Below are 16,946 nucleotides of genomic sequence, written 5' to 3' on the forward strand. Positions count from 1 at the left end.
CGGCTGAATGAGATGTCGATAAATCTTTGTTACCGAAATCGTACTTTGTGTTACCAAATTACGCACAGTGTATTGAGTTAAAAAGAATATGACGTTATATTATGTTTTCTCTATGAAATTTTTCAAACTTTCCATTCACAATAATGGACGACAGATTGAGACTTTACACATTTTGGCAAACTGTTTCTTAATATTGAGTAATACCATATTTCCATTTTGAGATAACTTTATTTCATGTATAGTTTCTAGCATTTCATTCGTAATGTCGCAAAACCTTGAGTGCGAGATTATGCTACGTAGCAACGAAGTCACAGCCGATTAAGTGAAACTTTGAGACTACTAAAATTTAGTGTGAATCAAACGCAACGTATTGTATCGGAACACAAATAAGTCCAATATATCCAATACCGTTTCTTCTTAAGTTATAACACCTTTATTTAGTTAAAAGTCTCCCTTTTTATTGGAAGGGCAACAAGTGGCTTCTCGTTAATCACAATTACGTATAATTGTCACGAAGCGTAACCAAATTTTTAGAATCGGACCGTATATTTATTTACAACCGGGTTTATTCTTTTTAGAGCTTAATAAATGCACTTCGATCAATGATCCCGAGGCCGCAAGTGGCAAAATAACGATGCCGTTTCGTTTCGCAGTTGCTAGTACACTTTAACCAGCTCGTTCTCGCGAGCTGGTAACGCAAGAAGCACTCGCGCGAGGATGGTCGTGTGCATTTCGAGGAATAGGTGCGGCAATTATCGCCTCGCGTTAATTTTTGGTGGTTTTATAGGTAGCTGCATTGGCGTAACCAGCCGATGATCGATCGGCTGGAAATCTCCGCAACGTTACCGGCGGAATTAACCCTTGAGATACTCTGTGTCTCGCGGGCCCTTCAGTCACTTGAAATTATTGGCGAGCGCGGTGAGTAATTGCACTTTCAATTGGTAAATTATTAAACCCCGTCGCATCGCGTTGTTGCGCCCGCGTTACCTGCTCTTCTGTTATTGAAATATCCGCGCTGCAGATTTTTTCCGTTCTCTTTACCCTCGGCTTTTTCCCCGTTGGTAATTCCGTGTCGTCGAATTGAGGGGCACGGCTCGTGCAATCCGCTGAAAAAATCGGATTCATCTGCATAAATCGGGAAAACCGAGAAATTTGTTACTGCGGCTTCAATTTGTTGCAGGAGAATCGGAGAATCGGATTATCTCATAATTTTTGAAAATCCATGGCCTATCGCTCGGGGTTGCTTAACAGATCTACCAGCAACAATAGGAACAACTTAAATCCAGGAACCTAATCTAATCATTTCTCTCGGCATTACTCCTCTTGGCACAGCACAATTATTGAAAATTCTATTAATAGGCTTCGGGTAGGTAAAGACTGTCGCCCTTTTATTCTTGTGGTGATGACGCTACTAGGAGTTTTCAAATGAAAAAATTAGTGTACGTTCCTGGAATATGGGACAAATTATCTTGCCAATTTCAAGAAGGAGCGGTCCGTAGTTTTTTTAGAAAAAAATCGCAAAAGTATCCTATTTCTGGGGTGTTAGAGAATTTTAATTTTTCTAGAATATTTGGAAGCGATCACCGGCAATTAAAATCGGGTGAGAGGTACCGCGGGCACGTGGCGATATTTGGGGAAAAACGTCTGAGGGAAAACCAGGAAGCAGCCCGTTACGTTTTACGAACGCGGTAAAGTTGGTTCGTAGACGTCGTGATTACATAAAACGCGGTTCGGTAGCGGCTGCGTTTTACAGCCCGCGGTCGTTACGTCGTTCGTCTGGCCGCGTCGGAACGGCCCGAGCAAGATACAACTTTTTTCGCGTGATCTTGACCTTTGAACAAAACGATCGGCCTGACCCCCCCCCCCCGGCCTCCCTCCAACCCCCAAGACTCGCAGGGTAGAGGATGCAGGATGTCGTTCGCGCGACATCAGTGTCAGTCACTTGTTGAATGTCGGCCAGCGTGTACGGATGAGCATCCGGCGTGCGTCCTTGCAGTGTTTTTCGCTGCAGCCGCGCATTCCTCCTCTCCTTTCGTCTGAGGTGCACGTCGCCCGGTAAACGTTCATCCTACAAATAGCAGACGGTGTTCCCTGCGACGTAGAAACAGACCACATGATCGTGACCGATTCTCCATTATCGTTGGAAATTAATTGACCCTTTATACTTCAGCTTGTTAGTCCTTTGCAAAGGATTACCGATCGAGGACTTAATGCGTCACCTGAAACGCAAACCCGCGATTGTTATGCACGTGTAACGGGTTAATGTTCATTTTTACCGAATTGATCATTGGTAGATTCTATGCACTTATAAGAAAAATAGGTGCGTTGGACAGTAAAAATATCTGAAGACAGCACTATCAGTCAACATTTCCTATATTATTCAACATAATTTATTACTTCAAATTTTTCAAAAATACAAACTTAGGAATTCATCTAGCGCATTTGACGAAAGCAATGATCGGACTACGGATTTTTACATTTATAAGGAAAATGAGTACGTAGAACAGAAAACAGTAAAAACACCGGAAGAATGTAAGAACACGTTCTTTTGAAATTAATAGAAGCTCCGGCAACTAATAGTAGAACTGCCGGTTAAGCTTTCTAATTAAAAGTCGATAAATCAGGATGGAAGTTCAGGTTCCCCTTTGACTGAGCCTTAGATCGAATCTGACGACGTTTCGCCAAGAAGAAAATACTTTACCGGAAGAGACATATTAGCAATTAACCTCGCGACACGGAGCGTGCCCGTAGTCGCGAGACACGAGCTTTTGCGTTAATTAAGTGAATATTAAATCCCGTCGTAGATTCGTCGAAATTCTCTTACATAAACTCGAACCACGTTTTCGACGTTACAGAAATTCTGTCGGCCACGGGGAAGCACTCTTGCGCGCAAACATCGCGTTAAGATTGAATTCGCGTGCGCGCGCGCGCGAAGAGAGAGAGAGAGAGAGGGGGATCATTAACGTAATTATAAAATCAGTGGCGGATTCGACGTAATCTTTTCGCTGGCGGGACCCTCACGTTCACCAACGTCGATGAGGAACCGTGGAATCAGACGTTACAGTCATCGTTGAACGTCATCCAGAACTTTGTTACCCTCGTATTTGCCGAACAGACGAAGACGAGGGAATTCCTTCATCGCCTTTCGGTGCGACGCCAGCTCGGAAATGGAACGCGAAATCCCAATTAAATTTGCAGTCAGCGAATTCAACTTGTCATCAATAGTGCCCGCAAATTGACCGGGAATGACTCGAACGATTCGCGTTTAATTATGAACTTGTAATGATCATTTGTCACCCGCCCCAACCCCGATGGACGTTTCCCAGTTCTTTCTCAGTTTTTCTGCGAACGCGGAATCAATTAAGTCCGTGTCAATCTAACTCGCTTTTCAATCATTCTGAGTAAACATTATAGTCTGCACATCCTGTGTTAGTTGCGAATAAAGCGGCCTATCTTGCAAACTTATCTTACAAGGCATGATCTCGAACCTGGAAGTTCGAAAAATTATAAAACTTTGGGCCTATGTAGGCATGTATCGCACGATTTTTTTCTTGTCCAAATTCGTTAATAGCCGAAGTTTCAAGAGTTAATTTCATCTCCGTAAAGTGAATTTGGATAGCTAAAAGAAGGAAGGCGCAAATTTAATTATTTTACGGAGGATGAAATTAAATTAGAAAAATGAGGATATGGGATACTTAGTTTGTAAAAATTGTGTCGACTCTTCTGAATTTTAATAATCCTTGTGTGCAGAGCTGCTTTGGTCACCTATCGGGAACAATTGGCCAGTTTGCAGGATGTTACTCGATCCCTGTTGTTCAAAGTATAGAAATGTTTACAGTGAAATCAGGAATTTGTTGCTCTGAACGTTCGTCGAACACGGAGAGCGAACCGAACACACTGTGAGCAAGATAGATCAATAGTCGTGCAGGCACATAGTACTAATCCGAAGTTACACTTCAAAATATAGCTACAGTGCTTCAAAAAATTAGAAGCTGTTACAACTGAAGTCATAAGTGAAAGGTAAAATAGAAAACCTATGAATAAATGAACGAGCAAATCTTGACTTCTAAGCGTTGCAAATTCTGTTTTCGCGTGCATGCAGTGTATGCATTCATTTTCAGTCTGCACTTAATTCGATCTTCATTTGGTTGCAGCTTCCGTAAATAATTTCATTAACGTCCAGAGTTATAGAAACGTTTTCTATTCGTTAGTTCTACATATAGCCGCGCATAAAATAGTAGAATTGTGTGGAAGATGAGGATCTTCTACTTTTCTAAATTTTTAGAAAATTTAAGTACGAGTAAATACACTCGATTTCATATAGAAAATAAATTACAAAATGTTTCCATTCCGCACGTATTAGACGAACTCTTAGGTTCATATTTTCGAAAAATTGTGTTAAATAATACGGGAAATGTTGACCGACATTGTTGTCCCCGAAGTTTTATCACTCGTTTGGTGGACACAGAATGAAAGCAGCAGTTTCAAAAGAACTCCGCTATCATATTAACCGTACTCGGTTCTACCGGTCGATCTTCCTCCATTCTGTTCGTACACTTTCCAGAAGTACGTGTGCAGGTAGGGCGAAAAGGGCTCGCAACACGACGTCAACTTTAATGTAACCTCATGACCCTTTAAAAGGAGACCGCGTCTTTTCTCGACGCAAAAACTTTGATCTCCAGTTAAACAGTTGCTTACACAGTCCCGGCGTTACCAAAATTTGACCGTTCCATCAGAGGAATAAAATGGGAAAACGTGAACTTCATTATCATTTCAGCGAAGTGACGAACTCGAAAATGAGATAATGGCCGGTCTTCCGAGCCAGAGATCCAGAATCCTCTTTTATTATTCCTCACTCTTCGGGGTCAAAAAGCAAACCCTGGTAAAACCGATATTTCCACAAGTTAAAAAGTATTCTTCGATTTTCGAGGTTTCGCTCGTGGAAACTCATTTATCCTATTGACATATTTCACGATAATGAGGGGAACACTAATTACCGCGTGCAAACTCTTCTTCTAGCTCGTGGCTCTAATATTTCTTATTAGGAAAGTGTTCGTGGTTGAGGGTATTCGATCGATTGTATCAACGCGAGACCAATATTTAGTAATAAAGTGCATAATAAATGTTCACATACAAAATGTACGTTAACGAGCCAGACTCTTGATGAACGCTTCAAACAAAATGACTTATGATTTTCTTTCAAGACGAAATCAAATTCTATCCTTTTATTTACGATGTTTAAACATCGAAGTAAATGTAGACGTACAATAAATTTTCATTCCTCTTCTGTGGAGTTATTAAAGACAATGAAGTGCTAGTATTGTATCCACGAAGAAAATTGTACGTCAAGGGGTTAACGCATTCAGTGGCAACCAAGGGTATAGTGAAAATAATGATGCAGGCAAAAGTGATATAAATTCATCGTTTATTCGCACAAGAAATTAAGAAAATAAATTAAGAAATTAACCAAAATTTCAATACAACTGCAGCAGTCTGTCAGGACAATGTTTCAAGTCTGGGGAAAGTGTATGTACAACATGGAAGGCGTTTGGAAACAATTCTTTGGTAACAAAATAAAATGTGCTAAATTGCATAGCCTTATACAAAGTCACCTCATTTAGACTCACATGCAGTTCATTAAAAAGAATAATTGATTTTAGTTTGACATCAGGCAGGAGGTCTAAACAATAGAATAGAAATAGTTTATTGCCTGAATGAGTATAAAAATTCACACTGTGTATTCGAAAAATGAAAATTGTAGAAAATTAATGAATTCCTTTTTTCAGTGAGTTGAGCCTTCGAGAAGAGTCTCTTCCGTGGTCCTCCGTTAATTTTTCCAGTGAAGACTGGCGATTTCGTGGTCGAACGAGTCCCGAGCTCACCGAAAATTGTCTTCGATCTACCTGAAGCACAGGGGTCGAGTTTACTTCGGGAGGCAGTCTAGTTGGCGGTGGTAGCCTATATAAGTTCAGAGGCGAGTTCAAACAGGTCTGAACCTTCGGTCCGTGGCCCATGGCCCATTATCCCGAAGGGGCCTTGGAAATTCCTTTAGCCTGTGGAATTGGTGGAGCCGAAACTTTGTGTCCCCGTAGCCCCGGCTGGCTCGTAGCCCCGACCCTAAGCTACGACCCAAAAGATATTTCACGTGTATACCGAAGTATATTTAAGTCTTCCTCGCCTCCCTCCCTCTTTTTAGTTCTCCGCCCTTGGGCTCGGAAGTGAAAAGAATCCGCCTGCAATCCGACATCACAGAAATTCGGTTCACCAAATTTACCGATAGTCTTACGGGTGGCCCGGTCTTCTTAGATCCTCGTGCTTGCCATAAGGTGGTCGCATAAATTCCCGTTTCAATACCGATAGCAAATATTATCTTTAGACTGCGGACCTGTACGCAAAATAAAAATTTTGTTCGTCGATTGTAATGCACCAGGAGTCAAATACAAATTTTCCTTTCCTTTAAAAATCTTACCCCCTTAAATTGCTTTATACCCTCTTTATTTATTATTTCATTCACCTCTGATATTTTATTGAAGCGTCGGTCGCGTTGGTTCTTTATAGGTCAGATGAATCTATAATTAACACTCGGTTGAAGAAATGTTCTAATCGATAACCGTGAAAAAAATTTAGTCTATGCGATATTTTATTTTCTATCAGATATACAAATAAAAATATAATCTTCTTAATCAGATTTATTTTAAAATGAAGCAAATCAAGCTTCTCGGTCAGAATGTTCGTCAATTCGTTTGGTAAAATTAAACAATTCTTCTGGAAGTTAAAAAATTCAGTTAATTGACTTAATTTTTAAACAGCATACAAAATTTCGCTTATTCATTTGTACTAAATGAATTTCATCTAATATAGTTTTAAAAATCTTCAGAGATTTCGTGGCGTTGGAGGTTGTTCAATTTTACATTCTTCAATATTATGATAGCGAAAATATTGTACTAGTGTATTATGCGGATTTGAATCGAATGAAGTGCGTACAATTAAGGGATGGAAACGCTTGTTCCGGTGAAAGCCGTCCAATTACGTTATCGAAGACAATACGTTCGAACGGAGCGAGAAATCCTGATTGCTTATCACTGCGCAAACATTTGAACGCAAAACTTTAACTGGGACGTGGACTCCTAGGGAAAAAATCACGCGTGTCACCGTATTACGTAGCGACTACCTGTTCTTTACGTAATTCGCTGTCGCAGTTACGTCCTCGGTCTCAGTAAGAAGCCTCGTACATACGTCTCTGGAAAAAAACAGCGATACAAACGCGCTCGAGCGTTTCGCAAATGAATGTTTTCTTTTCGCTCCTCGAAATTCGCGCTTGTCAGAAATTCCAAAACGAATCGTTCAACATGGCAATTAAACTAGGAAAAAATTCGTTCTTTATCGTTTCTATTTAATCAAATTCTTTCACCTATAGCCCAGTGAATAAAGCTCCTTCCAAAACAACTTTAAAAAAATCGAAGATCTCTAGGACAATCAATAAATTCCTGCCAAAAAGATTTAAAAAAATTACCTTTAGGACAGTCAATAAAATTCCTTCCAAAACAACTTCAAAAAAATGAAGACCTCTAGGACAGTCAATAAATTCCTGTCAAAAAGATTTAAAAAATTGGACACCTTTAGGACAGTGAATAAAGTTCCTTCCAAAACAACTTCAAAAAAATGAAGACCTCTAGGACAGTCAATAAATTCCTGTCAAAAAGATTTAAAAAATTGGACACCTTTAGGACAGTCAATAAAATTCCTTCCAAAACAACTTAAAAAAAATGAAGACCTCTAGGACAGTCAATAAAATCTCTGTCAGAACAATTTAAAAAAATTCAACACCTTCAGGGCAGTCAATAAAATTCCTTTCAAAAAATGTTTAAAAACTGAAGACCTCTAGGACAATCAGTGAAATTCCTCCCAAAACAATGTTAAAAAACTGAAGACTTCTAGGAGAGTCAATAAAATTCCTGCCAAAAAAATGGTTAAAAATTGAACACCTTTAGTCAATAAAATTCCTTCCAAAAAGATGTTTAAAAATTTATTAATGCATAAAATCCACACTTGAATGATTACCAAAATTGAACAAAAGGCGCTGTTAAAAATGTTCGATCGGTGAGTGAACGATTTACGAATTAGACAGGGAGCTCGAAGGAAAAGGGAAAGTGGATTTGGTCGTAGCATGAGTTTGTTTTGGGTTTGTTTTGTTCTTGGTGTGATCTGCACGCATTAGGGTCAGTAGGGTGCGCACCACTTTCTGTCACCGTCTTGATTCATTACGCAGGAATCCCCGATTCGTGACTCGGGGTCGTTACCACGAAAACCTGTCCGGCAGTTTTGATGAATTATTAGTTTTTTTCATTAATGCTCATTCCGACTCACGCCATGAATACAGAATGCGCCCGGGCACACGCGTGTGTCCGGATAATTGATTAAACGCGTTTTCGTTCGAAAGAAACTTCTCTGCCCGGGTTTTATCATAACGATACCTATCGCCGGATATCCTCCGAATTAATGGCACCAACTTTACGTACTTGTAAACAAACAAGTAAGATTTTCCGAATAACGTTTTCAAAATCGATAGCCCCTGTGTCGTACGTACCATTAGCTTTGTAATATAATGGGACGTAGAACGCGGGTTTATGGTGGATGCTCAAATCTCAAATTATTTAGCTGAAATACTGACAGAGAATTTACAGCTTAACTATATAAATTTTTATTCGAAACCTGTGGACAGAAGATTGTTTATGCCCTGCATTTTTTATAAAAAGAATAACAATCATCATGTTCTTGCACATTTTACGGTACAAGAAACAAGTAAAGAATAAAAGGAGAGAACGGATGTAAACATAAACAATCGTAATTAGCAGTGAAATATGCGCTGTTCGGTAAGAAAAATCTGCAGTTTCAAACCGTAATCCTAAAACAAATGGATCGTTTAAATTCCTCCATTTTCCAGTTGAAAATATTCCCCTTTTTTTGTTATTATTCGAAAAATGTCGATTTTCCATGTTTGGTAAATATTTTCGGAACTGATTACGCGAATTTGTTCCGTTCATTTTTTGTTAACAACGCTGCTCTTCGACTTTCGGGCACGTTACACGATTTGCGAATTTATGTTCCGCGTTTTTTTTCCCCGCGTGCAAACACAGTTGCGTTTAACGGGATTATTTGCGCCAGGGTCAAGAGTAGATCACAGAATTTAAAATTCCGCGGGCCGCCACAATCGAGTTTCGATGATCTCGGTTTGCCGATCGATTATACGAGCAGATTTGTTATATCGTAAATTCGCATTAATCCGCCGCGGTAATATTCGGATCAAATATTTCCCTGTAACCGGGGGAACGCATAAATCTGAAATTTACTTTTTAATCTGCAAGAAAAAATATTGCGGTTCTCCGTCATACTTAACCGCGGCGATTTTTTACGAATACTTTCCCTCGGATCCGGGCGTTTTCTTTTCTAACTTACCCTCTCGAAGCGCCAGGTAATTATAGTCAAAAAGTCAACTTAATTAGGGGCAGAGCCAGCGTTTCACGGTACACGGTGGCAAAAGAGTCCTTTAAATTGAAATCCAAGATATCCTTTAAATTTCTAATCGATACCATTGCCAGTCCGTTCTCTTGCGCTGTAAATTTTTTACACGGCGCGGGTCAATATTTGCGATACGATCGGGAATATAGTGATTTTACGCTGCCATGCGATTCGAAACGGGGGTGCTAGCGTTATTGTTCTTTCGGACGCAAGAAACGTTTTCGAAAGAATCACGTTTTTAATACTGTGGATAAATATGAATTTAGATACAGTCAGTTTTCACCACTATTCAATTTTTAACAGAAGAACGAGTGGAATTTTTTGTAGAGCAACTTTTCTAGCAGCCTAAAAGCTACCAATGAAAGGGAAAACATAAATAAAATAATGCCCAAGATTTTTACATGATTTTTCGCATTGTAAAGCAAATAATAGAGGAGTAATGTGTTTATTGAGTACCTCTTTTCGCAAATTGTCCCAACAAACATGTATTTACATGAGGATTTGCATTTTATTATTTCCAATAGCTTCGAACAATAACTGAATAAAATGCCTGAATTCAGTTATGCGAATGCGAGGGAGAAAGAGAGGGAGTGGGGGTATGATTATCGCAACACGAGCCGGTTTTCTATGGGGATGGGGTGACGTCATGGGGTAGTTTTGCCACGAAAAGTTTTTGGATCGCGTCCCCCACGTCGGTAAAGCAGCGTCGGAGCCGGCTAGGAAATTACAAGAGCCTGAGAGAGAAAGAGAGAGAGAGAGAGAGAGAGAGTGAGAGAGAGAGAGAGAGAGAGGGGGGAGACTCTCCCCTTTCAGGAAGGTCGGTTTTAGGGTGGCTGGAATCCCGAAGAGCTCCGAAGGGGAGCTTTTTTTGTCGCGTCTCCGTATTCTCGCGCGGCGCCGAGGGGGCGCTTTTTAAGGACGCCCGGCGTCGCAGGATAGCAGCGTCTCCGCTTTTAATCTGTGTTACTAATTTTTCTCTTCCGTGAACTTTCGAGTTCCTTGCGCGAACCGCCCGCTTCGCGCTTTCGTCGGGTTAAAATTTCAAATTACGCGAATTCGAACACACCGACGCCGGATTATGTTCCTTTTGCATCCCGCCCGGCAATTAATGCGTCTCGCACTCTTTTGTTGTCAGGTCCGGTGTATGTTGTTGTTACGGTCTGCCCGATTGTCTGTAAATAATTTTCATCCCTACCCGTTCATTGAAAATGTTCATTGAAAATGTTCGCTTTATTGTCATTTTCCACCGAATTGTCTCTGAATTATTTTCGCGTTCCAACCCGCCGAAAATGTTCGATGAAAATCACGACCGAAATTCAATTTATTTCGACGCACATGGCCACTTCATCTCTTGATCGATTTTTCTAAACATTTTTATCCAACGTTCTTTTTCTTCAATATATATTGTATACATTCAATATATTTTCTGCAAGTATGTATATATACAAATCAGTCACATCAAATGCATGCATTTTTCACTTGCTAATTGTTGTCACAAATGCCCAAAACGGCGGTCTAATACGAGTCTCGTTGAGATTCCAATCAAATTGACCAACCGGAAATAAAATTCACTGAAGAATAAATTGCCAGAAAGTAACTCTGACGGACAATAATTTTGTAAAACGAAAAGGGAAATCTTGAGGAGCAGAAGGTCAAAGAGAAACGCGTTTGGTCGACGATTTCTCACGAGCCTCGTCGAGTTAGGTGTACAGATTGTAACATAAGAATGTGCGCAGCGAACGATACCAGAAGGATAAAGTTCCTTATTATCCAAGAAGAGTGGCGGGGGTGTGCGAAGGCTGAAGAAGGAAGAAGGGGACCTTCCAGCCCCAGTAAATTCCCAGAGCCGGTATATTCGCGAGGAACTGGACTAATTTTGTCTGGTGAGGCGCAATGACGTCGTATTAGAATGAACCCGTTTCCCCGAAATTGCGTTCTATCACGTACGAGCGCGTAATCTATGCATCGGTGCATCTTCGCCGAGCTATAACGGAACCGTGGCGACCTCGCCAGGAAAAGGAGAACCAACGGCGTGCGGTTGTCCTAGCAGCATTGTTACCCTTCTCGTTATACATCGGCCCTCGTCATTTTCGGTATTGTCGGCTCTCTTTGCCACTGTCTTTCCGGAATTCGTGGCACCCGTTCTGTATCGTCGCCGGGACGAAAGGGAACGAATTCGTCGACTGTAGTTGGCAATTTTCCATTCGCTCGGCTACCAAGATATTATTAGGCTGATCTTGCGTCGGTGACGCGTGTTTGCCTACCAGAGATTACTACAGTTTTTGAAAGTCTAGAATTCGTGGTTGAGGATTTTTTAATACGTTCTTAGTAGCAGTAATATATTTAATTTATAATGCGTTGCCTACAGTGTGTCACTTTGAAGGTCCAGAATTTGTGGTTCAGGATTTTTTAAATATGTCTCTAGTAGCGGAGGACGAATGGTCCAATTGATTATCGAGAGATTTTTAATATATTTTTCAGTGGAGACTGCAATTTTATTTGTAAATCTTTTTTATTTAATTTATTGTGCGTTGTGCATTAGGGATTCACAGTCTTTGAGAGTGGTGAATTAATGGTCCATTTAAAAATCGATGATTGGCAACCGAGGGATTTTTAATAAATTCATCAATGGCAACGGCAATTTTATTCGTGTAATAATTTCATTCGTATCTTAAATAACGTAGTCCATTAATTTCTTTTGGTACGCGGGAGAAAATTATTAAGCAGCTTTTAGACATGTGAGTCATTAAAAAACCTATTAATAAGTAAATCCGGTTGGTAATCAATAATCTACCCTGGGTAATGTCACCTAACAAATTCTTTTTGGACCGTTATGCAAACGAAGAATTTCAACCTTCAACCGTTAAGGTAATTGAATTATTAAATGAATTACGCACGTAAAATAAAGTAAAGATTAAAATGAAATGTATGTGAATCGTAAGCACCGTGTAATTGGTTCACTTTTTGGATGCAAGATATTTCATGCAGCGAGATGTCTGTATGGACTGATCTGAAATAAATTGAAGATAAAAATAAAATAGGTAATTGGCTCAATTTTTGGATACAACATATTTTATACAGCGAGATGTCTTCGTGGGCTGATTAAAAATAAATTGAAGACTATAATAAATGCGTAAGCAGGCACCGAGTAATTGGTTCAATTTTTGGGCGCAAGAAGTGTTTCGTACAGCGATGTCTTCGTGGACTGATCTAATGTGGCTACCAGCACACTTACTATGCGGCTAGACAGCGAAGAGCGTTCTGGTATGCTTACGGTCACCAATGGGTTAACTGCCACTTATGTTCAACGCAAGAATCTTTGAGTCCTCTGTCTTCCATTACTATCGTTGTCCTCTATTAGTTAAGGACTCCATTTGCGGACGGTCTGGCATGATCTGGACCTATTCTGGGAATTGCGAGAAGTGTTGATTAGAGAACGCCGATAGAAAGAAATAATCTGTAAATTTTTCATACAGCTCAACTCTGTTCTTTTCATCTTTCACTGTCATTTGTTCACTACTGGTTCAAAGATGTTCAAGATTTGTTTCTTTCACTTGTTCATTACCAGGTTTAAAATTGTTCCTGTTTTATTCTTTCGTTTGTTCATGACTGGGTACAGAATGTGTATGGTCGTATAGCATCTGACACAAAATTCCGGAAAATTCAGATGTCTGTCCACATCAGTGTGGTTTCCACTGTACGTTTTTATGATTGCGATGAAACTTTTGTCGCGGAAAGTGAAATCACGTCGGTCAATTTGCACAAAACTTCGCAGCTCTCGTCACCGTCCCTCCTCGTCCCCGTCAAGAAGACAGGAGCAAGTTGTCGGCCAATGAATCGATCGCGATATCTTATTCATTGCTCTCTACAAGCGCGTTACGTGAACCTTGGGGCCTCTCATATGGAGGCAGCACTTTGTAGGTCAGTGTTATGTACCAGGGTGCTCGAGGATCTCCCTAGTCTATAGTAGATCACCCTATTTTACCAAGCAAAACATCCCGAGAAAATATGCTCGAGTTAAATTCCATTACCACCTTCGACTCGTGGACCCTCCGCCATTACAATAATCTTTCTACTCAAAAACGCATGAACCTACCGTTCTTCTAGTAGAAACAAATGATTATTCTCTCGTACGAATAAAAATAAAAAATAAAAATATTATTTAATTTTATTCTTGCGGTCAAGAAATGGACTTGGTTTATGTTCCCATCCGATTATTCTCAAGTATCGTCAGATAAATTTCCAGTAAAAATGCCATGAACGATCACATGTCAATACTCTTGAATTCTTTTAGTTTCTTTGCTGTTGCAAATTGCAGAGCTTATTGGCCAACGACGGAATCAAGGGTTCAAATTCGACTAAAAATGAAAGGAGCATTGTCAGATAGTCCCAACCTTGACGCAGCACGACTCGTCAGCATTCTCATCCCCTAAAACCTCGAAAAACGTTATTGCGCTGGCTCAGAGTGCAAGTTCGTGGCGCGGAAGCATTTTGTCGCGTCTTCGGTCCGGTCAACGGCTGAAACACACGAAAATCGATACAAATGCGATCGTTGGTCCGTCTGTGCTTGTGCCACAGGCCGGTATCACCCTTCCGGCCCGTAACCTTTGACGCCGGGCCTGCGTGGGCGAGGGGTGGATCCGGAGAGTTGCATAATTAATTTTTCTATAAATCTCTCGCCGAGGAATATCGCGAAATTTCTTCGCCGAGTAATATCAGCGGGGCTTAGCGAGGAGAAGGAGCGAAAGGGAGAGAGAAGGACAGAGAGGGAGTGTGTGCGAGAGAGCGAGAACGGCAGAGAGAGAGAGAGAGAGAGAGAGAGAGAGAGAGAGAGAGAAGACACGGGGAGAGAAAATTTCCCCTTCGTGTGCCGAAGCCGGCCCGGTGGGGCGAGTCAAAGAGAACGAGGGAGAGAAAAATCAGAAGAGAGGATCTAGGGGATGGGAGAGAGCGAGACAGGGGTAGAAAAGGAAAAGATCGAGCCGGAGCACCGTGAGCAAAGAGGAGGAACGAAGAGAGACAGATCGAGGGGAGAGACCCTAGAGATAGAGGGAGAGACTTTGAGAGGGAGAGAGAGGGAGTGAGGGGTAGACAGGAGTCGGTTCGGGGATGCTTCTTCCTCTCTGGTCTTTCGCGTCCTCGGGCACTGCAGGAGAACGATTCTACGGAAGAAAATAATATTCTTAATAGAATACGAAAAAACGGCACCGTTCCCGATGCCACTCGACTCGCCGCGTTTTAGAATAATGATTATATTGGGCGCGAAGGGATTCCTACGGTTCTACCCCATCACTACGGGAAATTCGCTCGGGAAAGTTTTTATTCTCATCGATAACACCGGATTAGAGCAATGGAATTAACGGTCTTTTCGTTTCGCCATTATCGCTCGCCTGGCGAACCTCATATTGAAATTCTGGGGTGGCTTTATTGACTTGTATCTGGAAATTGATTTTTTGATCCTATCGTTGGGAATAGGTTATTTTTTTAAATGGAAAGTATTGATTTTAGGGATGGTTTTCTGTGGCGATGTATTTAGCGATTCAATTGTATCTCTGAAAATTGATTTTCTTTTCTTCCATCGTTGGAAATAGATCATTTTTGAAATGGGAAGTATTGATTTCAGGGACGCGGTCGCGTTGGTGCTGTTTATGGAATTTTATTTTAGAAATTTGATTGATTTGAAAATTGATTTTTTTTCATTCCACCGTTGGAGTAGATCATTTTTTAATGGAAAATGCTTATTTCAGGGACGGTGGTAATGCTTTTAGAATTTTATTTCGTTTTAGTGGTTTTATCGACTTGCTTCTAGAAATTGATTTTTGCACTCTACCCTTGAAAATAGATCATTTTCTTAATGGAAAATATTGATTTCAGGGATGGCGTTGGGTAGTGCTGGTTTTGGAATTTTATTTTATCTTAGTGGCTTTGTTGACTTGTGTCTAAAAGAATTGACGTTTTCGCCGTATTGTTAGGAATAGGTTATTTTTTAAAAAGGAGAATATTGATTTTGGGGATGGTGTTATGTAGTAATTTGTTCAGAGTATTGTTTGATCCAGTGGTATTTTTAAGATCGTTAGTGAAGCTCCACGAAATATTTCGCAATATTTTGCGAAAGAACCCTTCCGCGCAACCCCTATAACTTTGTCTCCCTCGACAACCCTTGCCCTTATCAACCTACATACTCGAACAGCCCTCTTTGTTGTAAAAGTTTTAGGGGTGTATCATTTCAGTAAACGTGTACACGGATTTTTCGAATATTCTCTGTATCGGGCAATTTTTAATTAGTTACGTGTAGAAGACTGCGTTAACTCGTCGTTTGCAAGTGATTTTAGCTGTCAGTAGATTTTTAATATATTTTCTCGCTCTCAAGTAACAATTTGTTTTGCTTTCAATTCTTCTGACGTTTCTGCTGCTTTGCGTTTCTTCTGTGCAGTTTTGTCACGTGTGCATAAAATTCTCAGTCTAACGAATTGTTTTTATGTGCTCGTAGTGCACATCTATGACAATAAATTCGATCTTTTTTAATTCTCTTTCACATCTTTCTGTTAGACCATTAAAATTATACTGTTTCTCAAAATTCGTGTTCTTCGGCTTATCGTTCGTTTAAACAAGCAAAATACATTGAAATCTTGGAAACAACCCCCACTATTTTCTAAACATTTACTGCAACCTTGCGGATCGCCCCTAACGATCGCAGACCATTTACAAAAGGATCGAGCGGGTTCCATTGAACCGCACACGACTCGACGTGTTAATTACGTCGCGGGAATAACAGGGGCCAGCAAATCAGCCAGTTAACAGGTGAAATGACTTACATCTTGCACGAGCGGGGGCGTCGAATGGCCGGCAGTTTTATTTTCACGCCGGTCGGGCCGGGACCATCTAATTGACCCGGTGACTCATTAACCCTAGCGTGCAGGACCCGCTCGCTCTCGATGTCACCCCGATTTTCGCGCGCATCGTCTCGATCCTTTTTTTTCTCTCTCTCTCTCCCTCTCCCTCTCCCTCTCCTTCGGGCCACCCCCTTGTCACGTTGTCGCGCGCTCGGAGCCTTCGTTCATCCGTGTTTACAATCTCTTTTGCACCAGAGAGGAGAGAGGAGCGGAGAGGCGAGGAGAACACGCGCCACACCGGCCCGAGGGAAGCTCTTTTATTTTTAATTGCAGCGTTCATTATCCGATGCAAATTAAGATAATTAGGGGTACGAAGAATGCTTTTATTTTTTGCACACTCCCCTGATCCGCGATTCTCCCGCTCGCTGTTTCGCACGCGCGCGATTTTCCTCCTCGGAGCCACGCGCGAATTGCGATCGCGATTCCATCCCCCGCAACATTGCAGATTCACCCCCTTCGTCCACGCTTTGGTTTTTGTGTCTTGTTCTTTGACGGCCCGTGCAACACCACTGTTTTAATTCCGCGCCACGGTTT

The 16,946-nt window shown here is 41.0% G+C and overlaps 2 long non-coding RNA genes across 6 annotated transcripts in view; one reads left to right on the forward strand and one right to left on the reverse strand.

The window, feature by feature from the left end:
- Positions 1-649: 649 nt before the first annotated feature.
- LOC143355332 (uncharacterized) overlaps positions 650-16,946 on the forward strand; it is a 161,866-nt gene continuing 145,569 nt past the window's right edge. The window contains exon 1 of the long non-coding RNA XR_013082488.1: positions 650-918. This is a non-coding gene — a long non-coding RNA (uncharacterized LOC143355332). The remainder of the gene's footprint in view (positions 919-16,946) is intronic.
- Positions 5,719-7,191, reverse strand: LOC143354910 (uncharacterized). Of its 5 annotated transcripts, XR_013082412.1 has the most exons (3): positions 6,985-7,188; positions 6,470-6,569; positions 5,719-6,385 (listed from the first exon to the last, which is right to left on the reverse strand). It is a non-coding gene; the product is annotated as an uncharacterized LOC143354910 (long non-coding RNA). The 5 variants fall into 5 exon arrangements; XR_013082415.1 differs by lacking the exon at positions 6,470-6,569 and having other exon boundaries at positions 5,719-6,122; positions 6,985-7,191; XR_013082414.1 differs by lacking the exon at positions 6,470-6,569 and having other exon boundaries at positions 5,719-6,233.

The sequence above is a fragment of the Halictus rubicundus genome, chromosome 6 (assembly GCF_050948215.1).
Source record: "Halictus rubicundus isolate RS-2024b chromosome 6, iyHalRubi1_principal, whole genome shotgun sequence".
NCBI classification, from domain to species: domain Eukaryota; kingdom Metazoa; phylum Arthropoda; class Insecta; order Hymenoptera; family Halictidae; genus Halictus; species Halictus rubicundus.